The following is a 9,277-nucleotide window of genomic DNA, read 5'->3' on the forward strand; positions in this document are numbered from 1 at the left end:
CTTAAACATCCAGATCCAGCTAAAGCATTTGTTCTAGAGGTCGATGCCACGGACGTCGGGGCCGGCGCCATTCTATCACAGAAGGATCCTCATACTAATCATCTACACCCATGTGCCTATTTCTCCCGTCAGTTCTCTTCAGCAGAAGCCAACTACGACGTCGGTAATAGAGAACTATTGGCAATCAAGTGGGCCTTCGAGGAGTGGCGGCATTGGTTGGAGGGTGCTTCGCATCAGATCTCTGTCATTACCGACCACAAGAACTTGCAATATATACAGTCAGCCAAGCGTTTAAACCCTAGACAGGCCCGCTGGGCATTATTTTTTACCCGGTTCAATTTCCTGATCACCTACAGACCAGGTTCCAAGAATGTCCGGGCAGATGCCCTGTCCAGGAGTTTCATGGCACACCATGTTCCAGTTACTAACCCAGAGTCTATTATTCCTCCTTCCATAATCCATGCTGGGTTAACCCAAGATCTGAATGTCACACTGCAGAGATTCCAGAAATTAGCCCCAGATGCTACTCCGGAGCAACGACTTTTTGTTCCAGTCCACTTAAGAAAGGCGGTTCTTGTGGAAGCACATTGCAGTAGGGCTGCTGGGCACCCTGGAATTTACAAGACGCTAGAAATCCTTTCCCGCACGGTCTGGTGGCCATCCATGTCTGCCGACGTCAAGAGGCATGTCCTCTCATGTGAGATTTGTGCTAGAAACAAAGTGCCTAGGATCCGTCCAGTAGGCCAATTAGTTCCTTTGGCCCCTCCTGCGAAACCATGGACTCATCTGTCTATGGACTTTGTAGTGGATCTACCACCTTCTGCAGGACACAACACGATTTGGGTCGTGGTAGACCGGTTCAGCAAAATGTCACACTTCATTCCGTTAACCAAACTGCCTTCTGCTCGGGATTTGGCTCTCTTATTCATTCAACATATTTTCAGGCTCCATGGACTCCCTACTGACATCGTCTCTGATCGGGGTTCTCAGTTTATAGCACAATTCTGGAGATCCTTCTGTACCCTTCTCGGAATCAAGGTCAGTTTATCATCCGCCTACCACCCTCAGTCAAATGGGCAAACTGAAAGGGTTAACCAGTCCCTAGAAAAATTTCTGCGATGCTATACATCGGAGTTCCACGATAATTGGTCTTCCCTGTTACCCTGGGCGGAATTCGCCTGTAATAATTCCTGTCACTCAGCTACAAAAATCTCTCCGTTCTTCTGCAATTATGGTTTTCACCCCAGATCTAACTCCCTGTATTCACTCCAGTCCGTTGGTATCCAGGAGATCCGCTCCACTGCAAGAGATCTCACAGTTATCTGGAAGAAAGTTCACTCATCATTGAGACAAGCCTCACTTGTGGCAAAAAAAAATTCGGACCGACATCGTACCACCTGCTCCCTTAAGGTTGGCCAGAAGGTGTGGCTGTCTACAAAAAATATCAGGCTCAGACAGCCTTGCAAGAAGTTGGGCCCTAAGTTCATCGGGCCGTTTCCTATCATCAAACAGGTGAACCCCGTCACATTTAGGTTAAAAATTCCGGCCTCGTTGAGAATTCCCAACACATTTCATTGTTCTCTGTTGAAACCGGTACTATTTCCTGGTCAAACCCAGTCTTCAAGTGTGCCTGGGAGAGGTTCCAGTGGACCACAAAAATTTGTGATTCAAAAGGTCCTTGATTCTAAAAAAGTTCAAGGACAAGTGCATTTCCTCATACAATGGAGGAATCGCGGATTGGAAGAGAGATCTTGGGTTCCGCGGAGACAACTCCATGCCCCAAAGAAACTGAAGGAGTTCTTCAAAAAATTCCCTAGAAAACCAGGATGTCGGGGTCCCTCGACCCCTCCTCAAGGGGGGGTACTGTTACGAGCCGCGGCGGTGCCCAGCCGCCGCGACTCACTCACCCGCGTCATTTCCGGGACGTCATTTCCGGCCATAACCCGGCCGTTGCCGGGGCAACCAGTAGACGCTTCAGAGCTGCGTCCCGGCAATAGGAGGAGGCCGGGCGCAGCGTTCTACAGCCTGTGGGCTAATTAATATGGGCAGATTATAGGAGGCAATTACAGGCATTAGCCTGCAACTGTGCAGGCCAGGGGCAAGCCCTGATTGGCTCTGTTAGTGACTGCCTTATTAACCTGCAGGAGTGTGTTCAACCTGTGATTGGTTCAGCTGGGTATTTAAGGCAATGAGGTCTGCTGCCTCATTGCCGGTTATAGCTCCTGTGTTCCAGTCTGCTAACCTGCTAGTTCCTGTCCTGTATCCTGATATCTCTGTTTGACTCCCCGTGTATGACCCTTGGCTTTGATTTGGACCTTGCTCGTGTTTCCTGTGACCCTGATCTCTGGCCTGTTTACCCGTTCTGCTATTTGCCTGTGACCCCTGACCTCAGCTTGTTCATCGATACTGTTGTCTGCTGCCGGCCCTTGACCTCTGCGTGGACCTGACTCCTCTTGCCTGGGTTCTCCCCAGCTGGTACGCACTTCACGACCCTCTGTCAGTCTGCGGCCCAGTCTGTCCCCACCATCAGGGGCTCCAGTGAACACCTGACTGGCAGAGTAGATTCCGGGTTGTGTTGTGCCGGCTGGAGGGGTTCCTAACAGGCCCATTATAAGTTGTTATCCCTTAACTAACATAGTGGTGTAATTAGCAAAACAGGTCACAATTTGGGGGTCACAGTGATGTATATGTCAGGTACCGCAGGCCTGGTCAGGGCACCCTGATATACAATGCCTGGCTTAAATGCACTTTATTGATATTGCATCGAAACAATACAAAAAGTGATTATAGTATAATAACTAGAGAGGATTTTTTGAACATTGCGATTGAAAGGTAAGTATAGGGGATTTGAAAAAAAGTGATATATATATATCACTTTTTTTCTCATACATATATATGTTAACTATGTTTTCTATGGTTTTTTTGGATGATCAGCTATCGTTATATCGTTATTGTTAGTGTATCTTATGTGCGGCCCAAACCAACTCGTCGTCTTCCAATGTGGCCCAGGGAAGCTAAAAGGTTGGACACCCCTGATCTAGAATATAAATAGAAATTGAGAAAGGCAATTTGGTATCTGTCTGCATCATAATCATCAACATCCTCATTAGCGCCCTCATCACCTCCACAAATCTCCCCCTCATCCTATTCTATTTCCAAAGTGGTATCCTCAATTTGTGTATCAGCGGCTACACTCGGGCTGTTCAGGAACACATCAGCAGAACTGCTGAAAGGGCCCTTCTTTATGGGTACACTAACAGAATGCTCACAATTAGACATCCCACTGTTGGATGGACTCTCCACAGGGATTGGTGTAATTTGTGAATCAGAGCAAACATTATCCTCTAATGCCTTACTGTTATCTTGCAGCTCGGCTTTGACGCGTAACAGTAGTTGTGCACCAATTGTAGGCTCGGTAACTTTTTGGGATCTGCCACTAATAGCCAAAGGTGAAGGCCTCATTCTCACTTTGCCACTGTGTGTGTAGAATGGCATGTTGGCAATTTTTTTTTTATTGGCACTTAACTTTTGCTCAGTAACACTTCTTTTTCACTTCAACACAGTAAAAATTTTTTTGGGGGGGGGGGGTTTGGACTGATTTCTAAACACTGTGTAGTTTGACATCGCCTTGCCCAGATGACGTACTGGGAACACTAACATCAGGACTTGTGACAGAACCTGGTTGCTCATTCTGATCATATTGCACATAGTGCACTGCTTTGAATCCATTCTGAGCCCAAAGCACTGTGGAGTGCTAAAAATTATTTGGTAAGATACTGCTGACAGATAGTAATTTGGACAGCCAGAAATATTTATGCACAATTATGGGGGACACCCCAAAAGCACTGGGGAGTGTTAAAAATTAGTTGGTAGATACTGCTGACAGATAGCAATTTTGACAGCCAGAAATATTTATGCACAATTATGGGGGACACCCCAAAAGCACTGGGGAGTGCCAAATATTGAAAAGAAAACAAACCTCTATCCTCCTCTCTTCTCTAGCGATTTTTGTTACAACAATTGGAATAAGAATATTGGATTCTCTGACACCTGCTCTAATCAGCCTGTGACTACACCCTGCTCTCTCCCTCTGTCAAATGGCGATGGATTGCTCTGGAGGCGTGTATTTATAATCTTGAAGTATCGCGAGAACCGAGCCCCGACGACGTCACAATGACGTTCGGCCTCGATTTGGATTCGGAGCGGGCGGGAGAGTACCGAGCTACTCAGCTCCATACTCGGATATCCAAAGTTCGGGTGGGTTCGGTTCTCGGGGAACCGGACCCGCCCATCTCTAATAAAAATGAACTACATCTTCCACGGGGAAGGCCTTCATCATCAAAGACATCCAAGCACTGACTGTTCTCTAATGTCAGATTCAAGCGGCGATGATTTGATAGTCTGTGATGATGACGTACACACTGATGAGGGTGAGGATGAACCTCAAGATGATGATGATAACATCTTTTTATAACTTTCTATTTAAGTGTAGGGTGCAATCTACCCCCAAAGAGGAAAGGGACTTGGGGCATTTCTATATCACGTACCGTCTTGAAAGGCTGCTGTTTGGGCAATTTCTCATTATAGGGTGTCATACACAGACTGACACCAAACTGGCTTTGTCCATTTCAATTAATATTGTACAGTCTATAACGGCTGAATTTTTTACTATTTTCTACAAGTGGAGGGGGGCCTATAGAGACAGAAACCAAACTGCCTTTGTCCATTTCAATTTATATTGTACAGTCTATAACGGCTGAATTTTTGAGTATTTTCTACAATTGGAGGGGGCCTAGAGAGACAGAAACCAAACTGCCTTTGTCCATTTCTTTACATATTTAACTATAAGCGTAGGGTGTAATATACATCCAAAGACGATGGCTGCATTGCCAATATGCATAGATGGAGAAGAAGACAATCTGGTTTGTGTGTAGAATTAATGAAGGCCTACCGGGAATTGAACTGTTTTTTTTGATAATTTATTAGCTTTACAATTACATTACTTATCCAAGAAACAGGTGGAGCACTAAATTTGGTTATTTTATGCCCAAAAACATTGATTTTTAAACAAAATAGCAAAACAAAACCAAAACCAAAACACACAATGGCGGTTTGGCAAAACCAAAACCAAAACACGACGGTAATCCAGATCCAAAACCAAAACACGGGGGTCAGTGAGCATCTCTACCAAACACACTGTAAAGAATGGCAGCCTCCAAACAAGATAAGTTCCAGATCCCTACACATTTTATCTGGGTGACTTCCTCAGGCGGTGTGATCAAGCATCGTGGAAAGCGGCAGTATAAATAGTACATTATAAAAGTTCATAAGCCAGTAGGGTGAAGACAACAATCTGAGCTATGTCCGAGGTATACACAACACTACTACACTTAGAACGCTCATATGACATCACTTCCACCCACAGAAAAGCGAATAGCGATGGAATCTATGATTACTAAAAATAATAATAAAAATAAGTCTCCTAGCCCAGAGACTACTAAATGATAATAAAACTTATAAAAAAATGGACAAAGTTCCAATCCCTGAATTTGTACTGGCATTGCAAACCATCCTATAACAATCTTTATGAAAAGGAACCATGAACTCAAATGAGTATCAGTATGTCCTTCAGGATAATCCAGTTTTTTTTATCATCACCCTGAAGTTCATAAGTCTTTATATAATCCTCCCGGAAGGCCTATAATTGCTGGTATTGATTCACTTACATCGCGTGTGTAAGGGATTCAATACCAGCATACCAGTATGTGCATATCTTTCTGATGATTAAATTACCTTCTTACCTTAAAGACAAAATATCACTTTTACAAACCATAGGTGACTTAAGTAGGCAAGATGGTTACAAATGGTTTACAGATGATGTTCAAGCATTAAACATTTAAATCGAATAGAATTAGTCAAGTATTTACTTGACCTTGATCTGAATCTAAGTGATGAGCATAGAGAATTTATCTGTGAGCTGATTAATTTCAATTGATCCCATAATTACTTTAAATTTCTTGATTCTTTTTATTTACAGGTGTGTGGTATGGTGATGGGCAAAATTTTGGCTTCCAGTTTCTCCAATGTACATATGGGAAAATGGGAATTAGAACACATCTATAATAAAAACTCTTTTTTTTGGAACCTATCGTATTTTATTGCAGATATATTCATGATATTTTAATTATCTGGAATGGTTCTATATTAGTTTTTTAATCTCATAGAGATCTATTTTGATCTAAATTTCACTTTTTAAATAGATGACCTTAAAATTTACTTTTTAGGTCTCACCTTGGAGACCAACGATAAAACAATTGTCCCAGTACATTTATCAAACAGGTTGATACAAATAGCTTCCTCCACTACACTAACGGTTACCTTTTGCAATGGGAAAAAAGAACATTCCTTTTCAGCCAGGTTAAAAGAAAATGCTTGGACAAGACCACATGAACTTCAACTTCATACCTATGCAAACAGGTTTCGTGAGAGGGGTATCCAGAGACCTTGAAATCTGAAGCCTGTGACAGAGCAAGAAAGATTGACAAGAGTGATATACAATAATAGGAGTAAAGGAATTGATAGGAATTTGATATATGTTATAAGTGTTTATAATGAAAATTAAAGGAAAATAAATATTAATTGAAGAAATATTGGAACATTGTCCCTAGAGATCCTATACTTGGGCTCTTGCTCCCTAATAAATCAGATGTAGTTTTTAAGAAAGCCAAAAATCTGAAAGATCTCACAGCACCTACAGTGTCATGGCCAAAAGTTTTGAGAACTCAGGCAGAGAATATACAGGAGTGGCAACCTTCTGAACAGAATAAGCCTCGACAACTCAGAACTCAGAACCTAAGGTAGGACTGGAACTGGAAGTCAGTACCCCGAGACACAGAGATGACTCCAGAAAGTGTATGACTCAGAACAACAACCTACTACCCCAGATAGCCAGTAGGAGAAACAGGAATAGATTGATGAGAGGAGAATCCACACAGAAGGTAACAGCTGGAATCTGTACAGGAGCAGATAGAATGAAAGTGAATCTACATGAGGAATAAATAGCCTAACTCTTTATTTCAGCCGGCAGAATGAAGCTGGATTCACACTAAGGGTTAATGGTTAAAGTTTGTATCACAGTAAGCATAGTAAAGCTAAACTCACTCAGAGAGTAAATGGTTGAAGTCCATATAACAGCAAACAGTATGGAACTGAACTCACTCAGAGGGTAAATGAATGTAGTCCATATAACAGCAAACAGGATGAAGCTGAATTCACACAAAGGGCTAATGACTGAATTCTGAATACAGCAGGCAGAATGCAGCAGCAAACAAACAGCAATGGTGGCAAGCTGGAACTAGGAAAATGCTGCACTGGGAATTAGCTGAGTGTAGGAGGAGACTCTTAGGGCTAGATTTACTAAGCTGCGGGTTTAAAAAAGTGGGGATGTTGCCTATAGCAACCAATAAGTTTCTAGCTATCATTTTGTAGAAGGTACTAAATAAATGAAAGCTTAAATCTGATTGGTTGCTATAGACAACATCCCCACTTTTTCAAACCCGCAGCTTAGTAAATCTAGCCCTTAGAGTCTGCAGATGAAGCTAATTGGTGGATGACATTAGATGTTCAGCAGGATGTTTAGCAAATGTCTCACCCAAGATGGCAGTCTCCAGTACAGCAGACAGAAATCATGCTTTGTCCCAGGATTTAGAATGCTGCATTCTGACAGGAGGGAGATGCACGGTGATATGATACCACCGAGTGGCGTAAACAGGACTAAGACCCCAATTCATGACACCTTGTTTTTTCTGATGTCTTAATGAATTTATTGTAAAATTTTGAATTTTGTCTATTTTTATTTTCTGTAGTTGTATTATATATCTGAATCCTGTTAAATAAAAAAACAGGGTTCTAGACAAAGATTGTAAAAAAACAGGGAATATCATATTTGTCGTTGGTCATTAGAGGGTATACAAGTGCCCATGTACATACTTTTGCCCCTGGGGACAGAGTGCTTATTTTAGTTACCACTGTGGAAAGTACATTTTTAGCAAAGTGCCAGGGATCATTTGAGATTATGAAGAAGGTGAGTGAGGTTAATTATAAAGTGTACCAGCCAGGGAAAATAAAGCATGAACAAATCTATCAAGAGTCCCCGTATTTAAAATAGTGGAACCCTGTCATCAATGCAAGAGAACTTTGATGGGCTGGCCAGCACAATCGCCAGAACTCAACTCTATTGAGCTCTTATGGGATAAGCTTGACTGTATGGTCAGGGCAAAATGTCTTACACCTCTTGGTTGCACCTCCGGGAAGAGCTACAGAAGTTGTGGATACAAATTTTCCCTAAAGATCTTCAAAAACTGACAGCTAGAATGTCAAACATCTACAAATGCTATTATTGCTGCAATGGAGGATTCTTTGATGAATGTTAAGTTTCATGAGTAGAAATAGTAAGATATGACAGTGTAAATGTGTTGACTATAATTTCAGATCAATTGAATAGTACGTCGAAAAAAATATATAGCAACTCTTCCAAAAACCATGGCATTTCTTAGATTCCAAACTTTTACACATTAGTATATACTGTGTGTGTGTGTGTGTGTGTCTGTGTGTGTGTGTATGTGTGTGTATGTGTGTGTGTGTGTGTGTGTATATCTATACACTAAAAAAAACAAGCATACAATAATAAAGAAATCCCACAACAAGCACGCCTACCACTTAGTTTTGGAGTAAAATAATCAGAAAAATAAATAGAAACTAAATAAAATTTCAACAATTTCCAGTGAAGAATTTGACATCCTATCATGGAATGATCTAAGATATCAAGATAAAACATAGGCAGAGAAAACATATTAATCTAGCTCCCTGGCAAACTTTGCTTCCCGCCATCCAACAATTTCTCCTACCCTGACCAAATTGTCCAGAAGGCGAACAGTCTCACATATATCATCACTAAACTCCCCCCTGAATCCACTCATCAACAATCCGGACTTTCCCCCCGGCCACTTGAAACAGTCTTTCAAATACTGGACAAAAGCCGGAGTCGCCCATGTCGGCCAGCTGGTGGACGCATCGGAAGTTATTCCATTTGCTGACCTTCAGACAAAATGGGAATTGCCCAATGCGGAGATGTGGAGACACTTACATTTACACCACTTCCTATGCTCCCCGTGGTCTGCGACATGGCAGGGAGGACACCCACACAGTTTGAGTCATTATGCATCGCTCCTCAGTATCCTAGACACACCTTGTCCTCCATATATCGAATCCTGATCGA

The sequence above is a fragment of the Mixophyes fleayi genome, chromosome 6 (genome assembly GCF_038048845.1).
Source record: "Mixophyes fleayi isolate aMixFle1 chromosome 6, aMixFle1.hap1, whole genome shotgun sequence".
Classification (NCBI taxonomy): domain Eukaryota; kingdom Metazoa; phylum Chordata; class Amphibia; order Anura; family Limnodynastidae; genus Mixophyes; species Mixophyes fleayi.